General features: G+C 46.8%; 1 gene segment (V, D, J or C); it reads left to right on the top strand.

Annotated features, from left to right (window-relative positions):
• LOC146869202 (Ig mu chain C region membrane-bound form-like) overlaps positions 1–16172 on the top strand; it is a 772999-nt gene that overhangs the window by 319554 nt on the left and 437273 nt on the right.

Below are 16172 nucleotides of genomic sequence, written 5' to 3' on the forward strand. Positions count from 1 at the left end.
GAATGATTGCCGGATGGCGGAAAAGTGGCAGACGCACTTTGCATCCTCTGGGAACCCCCCGCCAATGTAATATGACGGGTGGTTTCAGTCGTTACGATGTGGTGGCGGTCGCCACTGCAGGCTTGGCGGTGTCGAACGTTACGACATACTAATGAGCCCCCAAGTGAAATCCAGTATGGGGTCACTTCTGTGGCTCTCTTCAGGTTCTGTGTCCCAGAATCCCTTGCAAACCTCAAACTTCTAAAAAATTAAACACATTTTCCTCTTATTTCTGGGATGGAAAGTTCTTGAATCTGCCTTGACCCACAAAATTCTACCCACCCTGTATTCCACAAGTCTCCTGATAAAAACGGTAGCTGACTTGTGTGTGTCGGCCTAGTGCCTGCAGCAGGAAATGTCCCAAAATGCAACGTAGACACACCACATTTTTAAAGTGAAAACTGACCCTTATTTTTCCAAGTGCCAAGCTTTGGATTTTGAATCCTAGCTCTGCCTGCACCTAGTGAAACCTAGCAAATTTATACATTTTTTAAAACTAAACGTTTCTGAAAACTAGACATCTGGGCGAGTACCGGGAGGTATGGCTTGCGTGTATCCCCCCAAAAATATTCCTGACCTGAATTCCGTGCAAACCTCAATTTTAGTTTTAAAAATCACATTTTCCACATTTTTTGTGTGTGATCACCATGCTGGCACAAATGTCCTACCACACAGCGTCTTCCTCAGTCTTCCAAGTAAAATGATACCTCACTTGGTCGGGTGTCCAATACAGAATTGTCATAATTTTTTGTTACCGCCTCTAAGTTAGCCTGAATGACCGTTTGAATTCCATTACGACCGCTTTCATGAAAATGAGGCACTCGTGAAGTAATCTTACAGGCATATTACGATGCAGCTTCAAAGGCTCCGATGAAGGGTCGGGGGCTTTTACAGCTGCATGCTAATCATCTCTTAAATAATCTTATATTTGTAAATAATATTATTTAATTTATAACTTGAACCGGAAATACAGCTTTATACATAATAATCTTTCTTTTCATACATTATGGTGCCGATCACGATCCGGTAAAAAAATTGCCCGTCCGACTCGTATCCAGTCTTTTTACCGTACGAATCGTACAAGTGCCGTACAAACTGGCAATGACGATTTGCATGGTAAAAAGCCCATACGAGTCGCATTGGGAATAATTCCCCACACGTCCTCGGGTCGGAAAATGTGTCCGACACCTCCCCGGACGATTTACCGTACAAACGTGAAAAGTGAAGTCCGACCGCGCAAGTACGATCCATCCCGTGCGTCCGATGTCACAACCGTATGGAAAAAACACCGTCCGCACCGAACTCCCATTGCAACCATGGAGACATGTGCCCGCATACGCGCCGTACCCCCCCCAGCCCCCGTGAGTACGCGCCGAACCCCCCCGTGTATGTACACCCCTGTACGTTCGAGTCGTACCCCCACCCGTGTATGTACACCCCTGTACGTGTCGAACCCCCGTGTATGTACACCCCTGTACGTGTCGAACCCCCCATTATGTACACCCCTGTACGTTCGAGTCGTACCCCCACCCGTGTATGTACACCCCTGTACGTTCGAGTCGTACCCCCACCCGTGTATGTACACCCCTGTACGTGCGAGTCGTACCCCCACCCGTGTATGTACACCCCTGTACGTGTCGAACCCCCGTGTATGTACACCCCTGTACGTGTCGTACCCCCCGTGTATGTACACCCCTGTACGTGTCGAACCCCCGTGTATGTACACCCCTGTATGTGTCGAACCCCCCCGTGTATGTACACCCCTGTATGTGTCGTACCCCCCGTGTATGTACACCCCTGTACGTGTCGTACCCCCCGTGTATGTACACCCCTGTACGTGTCGAACCCCCTGTGTATGTACACCCCTGTACGTGTCGTACCCCCGTGTATGTACACCCCTGTACGTGTCGAACCCCCCGTGTATGTACACCCCTGTACGTGTCGTACCCCCCGTGTATGTACACCCCTGTACGTGTCGAACCCCCCGTGTATGTACACCCCTGTACGTGTCGTACCCCCGTGTATGTACACCCCTGTACGTTCAAGTCGTACCCCCACCTGTGTATGTACGGTGCGTAACCCCAGCGCTGGGGGTACGCACCGTACATACACGGGTGGGGGTACGACTTGAACGTACAGGGGTGTACATACACGGGGGGTACGACACGTACAGGGGTGTACATACACGGGGGGGTTCGACACGTACAGGGGTGTACATACACGGGTGGGGGTACAACTTGAACGTACAGGGGTGTACATACACGGGGGTACGACATGTACAGGGGTGTACATACATGGGGGTACGACACGTACAGGGGTGTACATACACGGGGGGTTCGACACATACAGGGGTGTACATACACGGGGGGTTCGGCGCAAACTCACGGGGGCTGGGGGGGGTACGGCGCGTACCTGGCCTCCTATTCTGGTCGTTTTGCAGCGTATTTCGCTTTTCCGGCACTTTTTGGGTGCCGTAAAAATATTGCCGTCCGGACTGCTGTCGGTTCGAATCGTACTTCCTGGGTCGTGAAAAGCTGCCTGACAGCGTCCCGACGTCACGTCGGGGCATTCCCGGATCACATTCGTAGGTATATTTTCGTCGGACGGTGTTTTTTACGATTCGTACGGAAATGGTGTTTCCGTGCGAATCGTAATTCCATGTTTGTAAAGTTTTACGACCGGGTACGAGTCGTACGGAGAAAACGCTCCGACCGACGGTTCGTACCCGGTTTTTCCAGGATCGTAATCGGCACCTATATGTTTATATTTACAAATGTTTTCATTACTTTTGCAACATTTGTGTATATTTTTTGTTACAAATAATCAACAACAAATTAAGCAAACCTTTGTGTATATATTTTTTAAAATGTATGTTTATTATAATATTAATTACTATATATTTCTTCATTTTGTCAAACATTTGTGTAACATTTTTTGGAAGTGAATATATTTTTTACATATATTTTTAGAATCATATTGTGTTATATTGACTTCAAAGCTACATAATATTTTTTCCAATTTTTATTTGGTGTCCAATTAGATTTTTTCATCTATCCCTGTTTTTGTTTGCACGCATTTGAGGAGAGAAGCTTGCATTTGGTAGCTACGGTTATCGGTTAAGGTTAGTTTTTTTTAAAATAATATTTAATTTTAGTTAATTTAATATTAGAGGGGAGGTAGTTAGGTTTTCTATATTGTTTGCATTGTGTTTTTGTGCATTTTAATATGTTGTGTAATACATAGTTACAGTTATATGTTTACTACCATGATAACCTTTAAGGCTTTGCGATATGTAGTATATTATGAGCTCATTATGATAGCCATCACATTAAGATTTACCCACCGCCATATTAGGATGGCGGTGGGTATCGTGGCGGACGCAAAGGGCCCCATTAGTATGGCGGGTGGACTTTGTCCGCCCGCCATATCCTCTGGAAACGGGACCGCCCGCTAAGGGTGCGGCGGTCCGCACTCCCGATTAGCATGCACCCGCCACACTGGCGGGTGCATGGCGCATCTACAACATTGCGGCGGGCGGTGCAGAGAGCACGCGTCTGACGGGCGGTCCCAATCACCGCTAAGTGGCCGGCAGACAAAATCCGTTGGTTATGTTTTGATTAGTATGTGTAGAGTTATTTTAGTAGTTCTAAGTGTAATATCTAGGCCTTCATTATGATCTTACATTGAAAGTCTCTGACCTTAGGTTGGAGGCTTTCTGACAGAAACAGTCGGTTTCACTTTTGACCGGCTGATATAATACTGCCGGTCTGAAGTGAAACCGGCCGGTTATTCACGCTGGCCTTTGATGGGCTCCATGAACCTGTTGCCCAATCGGAACTTGCATGTAATTTATATGTATGGCGTTTTACGCCATTTGTATTACGATGCACTCTTTCGGTCAGGGTTTTTTAATATCCGGCATTCACAAATGGAAAGCCTGTTGGAAACTGGCTTCACCCTGCGGCCTACGTTTTGTGTTTAAGTGGATACCTAGGATTCCCACTTGTTGATCCCTGCACTGTGTAGCAAGCACCCTGTGTTTCCTGGCACACGGTGCAGGGATGAACTCCACCTCCTATTTCCCTATGAGAGCTTGTCCTATGGCCAATGTAATGCCGTAGCACATGCTCCTATATTGCAATGTGATAATGCAAATGCACAGCACCATGTCTGGTTTTATCTTGTTTGTTCATGTTTCGCGATGGTGTTGTACACCATAATCAGTCCTTTAATTTTATTAATATATTTATGTGTAGGAGGTTTTTTTTTTAACTGGTGGAATTTTTCCTGATCTTTTGTTCCAGGGATGATGAGGTTACCATTTTTTAAAGGAAATATTGACTTTTCTTTTATAAATTTATAAATATTTTACATTTTTTTTAAATTTTTGCTTTCCTGAAGTATTTCTTTCTTTTGATCTATCTTTCATGTATTTTTATCTTTAGATGCTATCGATGATTATATCTTTAGCTTTAATGTTTTCTAATTTGTATTTCCCAATTATTTTTTTTGTGTGCAAATTACAAAATAAAAGAAGAGCGGAAAGAGTGTCCACCCCTGCCTTGTGCTACAAAGGAGAGCAAAAAAGGTGGATGAGAAGCACCCACAGGTCACTCAGGCCATAAAGCACTGTAGATTCACGTTATCAAAGTACAACTCCCTTAGGCCCATGACCTCCATAATCCATAACGGTAAGTCCGCTTTATAAATTTCAACGCCTTCTTGCTTTCAAGAGAGACAACCACCTTCTCATCCTCATTGTTCTGCGTCTCCAACAGTCGATGGGAGTTTGTCCTAATATGATTCACTGAAGTGTGATCATGCATTAACATTACCTGTGGTGGTGAAATATTAATGGAATATAGACCTTGAGTCTATTGGGCAAAACCTTCACAACAATCTTCATATCTGCATTTATGAGTGATATCTGTTTGTATTTTGCTAATTGAAGTGGGTCACAACCATGTTCTGTAAATTAATGCAGGTTCAGACCAAATTTAGAGGTCCATTAAGATGTAGGGCATAAAAAACACCCCGAGCACCATGGAAGCAGAAAACAACCGCCCGCCGGTCCCGTGGGAAAACCGGCAGACAAATTAGCATTAACCGCCAAAAAAAAACGCCTGCGGCGGTACTTGTTCCAGAATAACCACCCGTAGCGGGCAGAGATGGCCAAAATCCGTCCGCGGCAGTCGGAATCGTGGCGGAAAAACAACAACCCACCGCAAGTATAGTGGAGACAGCACCCCAGAAATAGTATATCCCCGACAGTGCTTGCCATACTGCATCCAGAGAGTCTCACAGGAGTAGCCGGGGGAGTGGAGGCTGGTAAGTACAAACAAATGACTACCGCCACTCTGCTATGTACTGTCTTGGACAACTACAAAGCTACACCACCTAGGACACACACCATCCATCTGCACCCCACACTCACAAAAACATGGCTCACAGATCCAACATACACCCACTCCCATTCCCCACAAACATTGCTAACAACATAACCATGGGGGCATGTGTACAGGCAGACAGCACTACAACAACCACCAGGCCCCCTTGCCCAGACCTGAGCAGGATGGATCCCTCCCCCACCCCACCCAGGAGCAGTTGGAGGCCATTGCAGTACAACAAACAAACTTACATGTTTACAATGAGGGTGTCTGGGGGTGGAGGGCCTGCACTACTACTTCCACCACGCCCCCTGTCCCACACCTCAGCAGGATGGAGCACTCCTCCACCCCACCCAGAAGCATGTGTCAGCCATTACACAACCCTCATCAAACTTACAGGTAGCTAGCCATCTTCCCTGGGAGGGTGTTTGTGGCTGGGAGTGCTGTACTACTACTCCCAACATTCCCTGTGCACCACACCTCAGCAGGATGGATCCCTCCCCCACCCCACCCAGGAGCAGTTGGAAGCCATTGCAGTACAACAAACAAACTCACAGGTAGGTAGCCAGTACGTGCACCCACACATGTTCCCCAAATTAAATGGTGCCTGATGACAACACCAGCCCTCACATTGCACAAAGAGCCATACCTACCCATTGCCAAGCACAGTGTGCACACAGGTAAGCCAAGGAAACTGTCACAACCACCAAAGTGTGACACACCAATGTACAAGTAGAAGAAAGCCTGGGCACATTCATGCACAGCAACTAGTTACATGTGCATCACCATAGGGCAAGTGAAACAAGGACCATTCTCAAAATATGAAAGCATGTGTGGTGGCACAAATCAAGATATGCACATGACAGGACAAAAGGATGCAGGAGATGACCATGGCCAATCCATGGCCAGATGTGACGTCTGCTAGGTCAGACTACTAAACCATGAGTCCACAATTAAACACATGTTGTGCCAGGCCCTAGATGGCAACAAGCCCCAGTAAACCTCAATTGGACACGGTTCGCATGGTATGCCCTGACACCTTGCACCATGGACTAGTAATGCTTGTACCACTGTATCATGTCACGGAGCACAGTACTGAACACAGTCAACAATGTGATGATATGTCAATGGTGCATTGTACAAAATGTGAATGACACACAGCTAACCCAAAGCTTGATGGTTGCGGCCAGCCCATCTGGTGTGCCAGGGAGCAACAGGTCCCAGGACCCCAGCGTCCCCCCCACCACATCTGCGGCAACAACAACTACACAGCAGACCCCTGCTGTCACGGCCTGTGCAGCCACAGCCACCACCACCACCACCACCAGTGCTGCCGGCAACTCCCTCCCTGTCCCAGAGGATGCCCTGCACACACCACCCATGGAGGAGGGCAGGGAGAGGATGCGGGTGCCCACAGTGGTGAGGCAACAAGTCCGTGGCAGCAGGGCAGGTGGGAGGGGCAGAGTCAGCCAGGGACACCAGGAGGCTGGGACCCACTCCCTGGAAACACATCACCAGAGTCCTGGGCGCATACAAACAGGCCCAGGGACGAACGGGCTGGTCGGACAATCTGTTGCACAACCTCATCCTGCTGATGAGGTCCATCGACAGACACATGGGGCAAATCGTGGACCTCTTGGGCCAGCAAGTGGTGGTAGTGAGGGACAGGCAGGCGCCCCAGACAACATCTCCGCCTCCCTCTGGTGGGCTGCACACTGACAGTTCACCATCCTCCCCTGCGCCCACAGAGAGGAGTGAGTCCTCAGACCCCATTGGCCCTGCAGCAGGGCCCCCCCTGCCAAACAACAAAGGGGCCGTCCCAAGAAGACCCTGGGAGTATCTGGAGGCAAAGCACCTGCCAGACGCAAGTCACGGAGCCAGCCATGATGGCAACCCTCTCCACCACTGCATTGTCTCTTTGGACTGTCCTACCCCACACCGCCTTGTGAATGGCATCTGCCTGTTGGACTGGGTCACCACAGCAATGTGGTGACTACTCGACCATCTCATCTACCATGACTGTCAACTCACTCCCCCCCAATGGAAATATACACCCCCCTTGCATCTCACCATAGTAAATAAAATATCCTCACACACATGTTGTTGTGTCTGCTCTGTCTTTTTTGCAGGGTGTACAGTCTTCAACATGATCACAATGTACCCGGACCATGGGCTGTATGTAGGCAAGGAGAACTCGAAGGCACCTAGGGAAACACAACAGAAAAACTGTCACTGGTCTGGGTGTGGCATCACAGACATCACACAAGCCCTAACACCAGGATAACCCAACATGCACATGTCACAATGGCCCCCAAGTGTCAACATACACGTCCCGTTGATGTTCCCAAATGACATGTCCTAGAAACATTTCCAACCACCACTGAGTCTACAACTGGCTGATGCTACAATTCTCACATGCCCCTTCACGACAACAGCAATCACATCAGACAATGAGTATGTTGCATATTGCCACCCACCGTCAAGTGAAGGAGCGGGTGATGAGCTGTTCATGCAGATCAACACCTTCTTCCTCTCCACTGTCCTCATCACTGGACACGGCTTGGTTTGCAGGCTGGGGCCTTGGCTTCTCATCATCATCCAGGAGCAGGGGAATCTCCCTGCGAATTGCTAGGTTGTGGAGCATGCAGCATGCAACAACAATCTGACGCACCTTGCCGGGCGAGTATGGCAGTGCACCTCCGGTCTTGTCCAGGCACCGGAAACGTGACTTGAGCAGGCCAAAAGTGCGCTCCACCACACAACGTGTCCTCCCATGGGCCTCATTGTAGCGGACTTCAGCCGGGGACCTGGGATTCCGCAGTGGGCTCAGCAACCAGGGACGGTTGGGAAATGCAGAGTCACCTAGGTATGACAAACACAAATAGACATTGCAATGTCGCAGAGTCTCAGGGGAGCAGGTCACACACACAGCATGCCACACGACTAGGTATACTCACCCACAATCCATGCACGCTCTGGAAGAAGATTAGCCATCAGCTGGGGCACTATGCTGTTCCTCAGGATGTAGGAGTCGTGGGCCGAGCCTGGGAATTTGGCACACACCTGCGAGATGGTCATATCTGCCATGCACACCACCTGCACATTGATGGAGTGGTAATGCTTGCGATTGCGGTAAATGTGCTCACTTGCCTGTGGCGGCACAAGAGCGACATGGGTGCAATCAATGGCCCCAACAACATTGGGGATGTGTCCAAGGGGATAGAAGTCTCCCTTCACAGCTGGCAATTCAGCACCCCAGGGGAAATGGATGTATCTGTCCTTGTATAGCATCATGGCGGACGGTACATCACGCAGCACCATGATGAACATTGGTTGTGACATCCCACCAGCACTGGCCGCAGTCTCCTGGAACGATCCTGTTTCAAAAAAATGCAGGGCTGCCATCACCTTATAAGCAGGGGTGAAAGCTGTTAGATATCTCCTGCATGGCTGCAGGTGGGGCTCCAACAGATCACAAAGGGTCTTCAGGGTGGCTCTGTCCAGGCGGCATTTGCGTATGATCGCAACATCCTCCATGTCCTCCAGCACCGTCAAGTGATGAATCAGATTTGGCCTCCTCCTATTGGAGTTGATAGTGGACACATGTCAATACAATACACCAAGAGATGTGCACAGCATGTCACGTTCTGGATGACACAACGACAACAATGACTGACATATAGAGTGACTAACAGACCACCTCACATGGAGGGACACCTTCAGCTACACAAAGGGCACACGTGTCAACTTACACAGGACAAGTACCTCACACACCACCTTTAGCTATGTGAATGCACATATGGATATGGCCACAGTACACATGTGCACGCCTGGGAGTCTAGCATCCAGCATATGTGTAACTAATCAAACCCACTGTCTCCTACCTAGCTGCTCTACCGGTCACAACTTGATGCGTCATTGCAACTTGGCACACATCCACCACACAATGACCACCGTCGGCACTGTAATGATGAATGTGTTCATGAGCAGACATGAGAGGCAATGCTAATTAGATCAACATTCATCGAAACGAGTATTGCTGTGATTGTCACTGGACCTCAACACATTGACATGTGTAGACATTGTACAGTCCAGCACTACACTGTCCTGCCTACACCAACATCAAATCCTCAAGTGACATGTGAGTGGGTACAGACAAATGTACATTACACACACACAAACATGGCATGTGTAGCCATCAGTGGAGTAAATTGAACATTGGCATTGTGTGCACAATGATGTGCCATTAAACATGTTGGCACTATGCACTGTTGATGTGTAACAGATGGCCATCACCATTGCATGGCACCCATATCACGGTAGCTACTGCCTGGCACCGGTGGTGTGTCACCAGCACCCCCATTCACACCAGTGCAAATGTCATAGGCATGGAGACATGTGGAAATGGCAGTTTGCATGCTCCGCCGCCAGAATGGCAGTGCCTTGTGTCAATGCATGGCATCCATATCGCGGCAGCTACCGCCTGGCACCAGTGGTGTGGCACCAGCATCCCCATTCACACCAGTGTAGTAGTCATAGGGACAGTTGCTCCAGTTGACTAGTTTTGTCAGTGTCCTTATTGAATAAAGTTCTTTTGCTTTGTCTAAATGGTTTACTATGCCACATGGTCTGTGTGGCACTTCAACATGTTCAATGTTTGGGCGCACTTGCTCTCTTTTTTTCAGTGGTGACAGGGTCTTCAGTTCTTCTTGGCCCAGATACTTGTGGTGGCAATGGTGTCAATTTCGAATGTTTTGCAGTAGTCATTTACTTGATTAGTTCATGTTGACTCTATTGTACACATGTCAGGTTGGGGGGCACTGCCAGCACAGGATGGGTTTCTGCACAAAGTATTAGAGGCAGGCAGTCCAGGGTCATCTTGTGTGTGTTCTTCCTATATGTGTGCCCAGTGGTGTATGTGTGTGGTTATCTTGAGTAGTGTGCAGTGTGAAGGGGGTGAGTTTGTGGGGAGTGTTGATGTGTGCATGCCTCTGCAATGTCAACTACACACATGTGTCACCCGGGAGTTGTGTGCCTGTTGTTTTGATTGTTCATCCCTTTGGATGTGGTTGTATGCCCACGTGTGAGTTGTATGTTGTGCACTGTGCAGTGTGTTGGTGTGTCCTTGCAGTTCTGTCTGACTCCTACTTGTTGTTTTTGTCACTTGTGAGTATGTAGAGGGTGTTACTGACAATTCAGTGTTGTGTTTTCTTTCACATCCCTGTGTCTGGTGTCTGTTTGTGGGGTCTGTGCAGACCTGCTGCTCCACACTGCCATTGTGGTTGTGTTTTCCCATGCCTTGCTGTCCCATGGTGCCTTCTTGCCTCCAGTGTGGCATGTTGTGTGTGTTGTCATGCCATCCCCTATCTGTGCTTCAGCTGCGTACCCATTGTGGGTCTCCACTCCCTCTCTTTGTGTATGGTACACTACTGCCATGTCCCCCTGACATGCAGTACACTTCACTTCGGTGTGAACTGTCCCCTTTGTTTGTATGTGTGTGTGCCTCCCCATGACTTCATTTGTGCCACTGTGCTTTGTGGTGCAGTTCTTTGTCTAGGGTCAATGTGTCACTCAGTGCATTTCCCCAATGGGTCATGTGTGATGTTCTGGTGCTGTTTGTCAGTAATTGTTGCTGATATGCAGTTCAACAGTGTGTGCTGGCCAGTCCTGTGGTCAAGTTGTTTCAACCTTTGTGTCCCAGACTTGTGCATTTATTGGGTGTTGTGTTGTATGTATGTGTGTTGTTTGTGTTATTGCTTCTCTTCCTGGGTGTCCTGCGCTGTATGGTGTTGTGTGGGTTGCTGTTTAGTCACTGATGTCTGTGTGTGTATGGTATGCTTGCTGTGCACACACAGCTTGTTGTGCTTGCTGTGCTGTGTGTATGTTGCCTTGTTATTGCCTGTTGTGCATTCCCTGATGTTGTGCTATGTTTGCTATGTGATTGTTGTGCCTGTGCATCTGTTGTTTGTTTGCTGTGGCTGTGTTGTTTGCACTGGTGTTGTGTGCTGCTGGTGTGAGGGGGGTATGTGTGTAGATTCTTACTGGTGTTTGTCAGTCCTGAGGTGTTTAGATGGTCCCTGTGTGTAGTGCTGCTTGTGTACTCCTGTGAAGTAGTTATATCATATGTATGTGTGGCTGTTCCCAGTTTGACTTCAGGGCCTTCCTTTCATCCTTGGGCCTATACATGGTTTGCCTTGCTTTCTCCCTGTGTGGTTGCACTGAGCTGTCTGTGGTTTGATTTCACTGACTGTGCCAGCCATGTGTGATTTGATGGTGTGAGGGTGTTGTGCTCTGTTCCTTGTGTTGATGTGATGTACACATGCTTGTTGTGTGTCTCCATGGCCTTCCATTTGTGTGCAGCCCACTTTGATTTCCCTATTTATTGTGCTCCATTGCTGTTGGCATGTGGGAGTATGTATGTGTGTGTGTCAGTCTGTGATATGTATGTGTGACTGTGCAGGCTGTGTGTCCATTTGGATGTTGGTTCCTTGTATGTGTTCATTTGTTGCTTGTCCTCATTGATATTTCCCTGAGTGTGGTGTTGTGTGTGTTTCCCTGGCTACTGTGCTGTGTGTTGTGTGTTCCTGTGCAGCCACTCCTGCATTGTGTGTCTCCATGATTGTTTGTTGTGTGGTGCAGAGTGTGTATTGCCCTTGCTTGTTGTTGTGCATGGGGTGCACAGTAGGGGCACATGGCATGTGCCTTCATGGGGTGTGCTAGTGTGTGGTGGGAGGGGGTGTGGCCCTGTGGTCTTTGTGCCTTGCCCATGCCTGGCACTGCCTTATGCATTGCGCATGTATTTGCTTGTGTTCGCCGCTGCGGTGACGTGGCCGGGACATTGCTGCATGGTGGCGGTAGCTGTGTGTCCAGGATGCAGCGGGGTGTATTTGTGGCAGGTGGCTGATGTGTGGGTTCCCTTGTGGATGTGTCCCTATCCCCCCTACGGTGTCTGATGTGGATTTGGAACCTGTGTCAGGCCGTGGGTTGTGTGTTGTGTTATTGCGTACCTGCGCCGTCGTCCGTGGTGGTCCATGAGTTCCTGGTGATGTAGCAGGTACAGCACCGGAAAGACGTGTAGGGCTGGGTCCATGGCGGTCATGACCGGGACTCTGGTTTCCGCTGTCGAGTTTCCGCCGTCTCTGGTTGGGCGGTGTCTCTGCTGTGGTGCGTCTGCTTGCTTGAGTCATCCTAATTTGTGGAGCGGGCGGACTTCATTCTGCAAGGCGGAGGGTCTCCATTGGCTCCCACCACCGCGGTGGCGGGCGCACTTTGATGGCGGTGCGCGTCGCACCGCAGCGGTCGAGAATTGGCCTATGTTTGGCCATACTAATATGGTGAGCATGATGTCCACTGCTAGTGGGCGGAAAAAGGCATTTTTCCGCACTGCCAGCGCGGCGGTAGTCCCACCGCCCTACATCCTAATGGACCCCTGAGCGCCCTCAATTGAAATACGGAAGTTGTAGTACAAACCAAGGATGTCGGTCAGTAAGCCTCCGATGAGTGGTCGAAGGCCTACTGACCAACATCCAAATCATGATCCATGTGTCCATTTTTTTAATGTTTGATATTGTTTATTTCTTAAAATATTTTCACATTATTTTTAATCTATGTTAAATAAATATATGTTGTATATATTATTATCTAATATATATTTTGCAAACATTATAGTGCATTAATTAGTTTGTATTTATTTTTATTTATAACAATTGCTTTGACATTAAATAATATTATATTTGTCAATACTATTATTTAATATATAACTAGAATCAAAAATACAGTTTTATAAAGACTAATTTAGAAAGTCATTTTTCTATACATAATTATATTTTTGTGATATTTTCAATTATTTTTTCATTTTGAAATAGTTGTGTATTTTTTTACAACAAATTACCCAAACTAATTTGAATATATAGTAAAATATATTTTGTGTATTATAATATTAATTACTATATTTTGTACAATTGTTTCAAACATTTGTATAACATTTTTAACAATTTTTACAATCACACACATTTTGGACACATACATTTTTAGAATATTATTGTTTTATATTAACTTCAATGGTACACATTCTATTTTCTAATTTAATTATGTTTTAATATTTTTATAAGTTGATTTTTTCATCTATACCTATTATTGTTTGGGCGCTTCTGGAAAGAGAAGTGTGCATTTGGGAGCTGCATCTCAATAGTTAAGGTAAGTTTATTTTAAATAATTTTTAAGGAAATTTAAGAGTAGAGGCAAGGTAGTTCGCTTTTGAATATGGTTTGTATTGTCCCCTTTTGGATCTTGATATGTGGTGTAGTGCGTTGGTAATTATATGTGTAGTACCATGAAAACGTTGTAGGTTTAGTGATATGTAGTATCATTATCATCAGAATACTTTATTCGACAACTTAATGCCTTGAAAGTGATCAAATCGTACAACAATACATTTCATTTACATAAAAAAAAAAGCTAAAGTATTCCGGATATCAAACCCTATAACCATGATCTAAAAGTACCATATAAAATGAAACGTTATAAAATACAATGTGCAAATGAGCAGGTTCATTCAAATACAAATGGTCCATATTTTTTCCTAAAATCTGCCATAGATATTATATAAAAATCAAGTACAAGGAAGCCTGCACAGACAAATTCCAAGGGGGTTCCGGTATGAATATTTCTAATGTCAAAACCGGAGCCAAGAGCTGATATGTAATAAGGTGCCAACCGTTTTATGAAATGTAAGACACGATAGCAGCTGAGACGGATTTAAAGAATCCCTAATAATGGCATTCCCAATATCGGGCCAGAAGGCCACGATCTGAAGTGCATATAGTGCGTGGCAATGTATAAAATGCAGAGTACAAGAGAGTGAACTCATTCAGGTATTGTAATCCCATATTTATGACTCATAGTAGGCCTAAAAATAAAAACATAGAGACATAATGACTAATTGGAAGCCAACTTTTTCCTACACCTGGTGGCTCCAACTGAAGAAAAAAACAAAAAAAACAATTGAAGGTACAATGAAATACAGTAAGGGCGGCCTTACTTTAACGACAGTATTAAGTAAGACAATCACAGGGACTTTACATATATGCATACATCTAGTTTTTAGCTCGTGATAAAACAATCCTAAAAGCGACCTTGACTGACAATCATCACCTCCTTCTCTTTCGCGGATTGCCCAGGACCAACTCAGAAACTTGGCGACCCCTATTATAGTGGTGGAGTCGCAACAATTTTTCAGTAGACTTTTAGCAATCATTGCAGAGTTCGTACCCAAATTTCTACACAAGGGTTTAAGCCACTCACTTCTAGGTAAACGGTAAGCAGGGCAGACATATAAAAGGTGGTCAATATTTTCAACAAAATCTGGGCAAAATGGACACTTGTCTCCCTTGCCAGTTGTCCAGTTGTGGGTAAATTTCCTAAGCGGGAGAGTTTCTACTCAAAACTGGTGAAACAACCTGCTATCTCAGGGTTGTGTAATTAAATCCCAGTAGCCTTCCATCCGGGGGTCATCTTTAAAGTCCAAAAAAGCTCTTGTCAGTGAAGAACCACCCATGATGGAATGCCTCCGTATTTTAATTAGATCCCAGAATGCTGCTTTATATAATACTTTCATTGGGAATACAGCTGACTCTGGGGACACCCATAAGTCCCGCATCCCCATCTCAATAGGTAGAGATTTAATTCTGGAGAGCCATAAAATCTTGTTTGAACGATCCAGACCCCTTATTTCGAGTAAAGCGTTAGCAAATGGGAGTAATTCTGGGACAGTCCAGACTCCAGAGCCTTCTCCAAAAAGCCAGCATTCTAAAATGAACAATGTCCTCGATTGCATTGCAACCCAGATCAAAAAGGAGGGGAATACGGGGGGTCGAACTGGGGAGGCCCACAATAGATCTTAAAAACTTATTTTGGGCCAATGTTAAATCAGTTAAATTGCTACAACCCCAGATCTCAGCGCCATAGAGTATGGCTGGTATGATTTTCAGGGTGTACATTTTTACAACTGGAGCTATTGGCTTGGTCTGGGAGAGCCTATGTTCCTTTAACAACGCCCCAGCTAGCTGGGAATGTTTCAATGCAAGTAACTTCACCTGGGGGGACCAACTCAATTTTTCTCCAATGGTGATACCCAGATAGGTGAATACATTGGCCTGATCCAGGGGCTTCCCACTCATGTAGACTCTTGCAGAAACAGGCCTCGCCCCATGGAGTACCATACATTTTGTCTTTCCCACATTAATCACTAGCTCATGGTCGCTACAGAACTCCTCAAAACGAGACAGTGCCAACTGAAGGCCCTGCCTCTTTTTCGATAGAATCAGAGTGTCGTCAGCGAAAATGAGCAGAGGTACCCTTTGTCCATCCAACATGGGCGCATCTGTGGGAAAGTTATCAAAGTACCGTACCACCCCATTAATAAATACTGAGAAAAGTGTTGAGGCCAGGACACACCCCTGACGAACACCGAGCGGGATTTGCTTCAGAGTACCAGGTGGCATGGCCCACCAAGACCAGGATGTACCTGTTGCCCATGGATGTCTTGGGGTCCAGAGGCCCCACAATGTCAATTCCCACTCGCTCGAATGGGGTACTAACAACTGGAAAGGGCTGGAGTGGGGCCTTGATCTTCCCCCAACTCTTCCCACTTGCCTGGCATGTCTCACAGGTTCTGCAATAAGTATCTGAGCTCTTGCGCATCTGGGGCCAATAAAAGTGGGTGACCAGCCTCTCAAAGGTCTTGGT

This window comes from Triturus cristatus, chromosome 1_1 (genome assembly GCF_964204655.1).
Source record: "Triturus cristatus chromosome 1_1, aTriCri1.1, whole genome shotgun sequence".
Classification (NCBI taxonomy): Eukaryota; Metazoa; Chordata; class Amphibia; order Caudata; family Salamandridae; genus Triturus; species Triturus cristatus.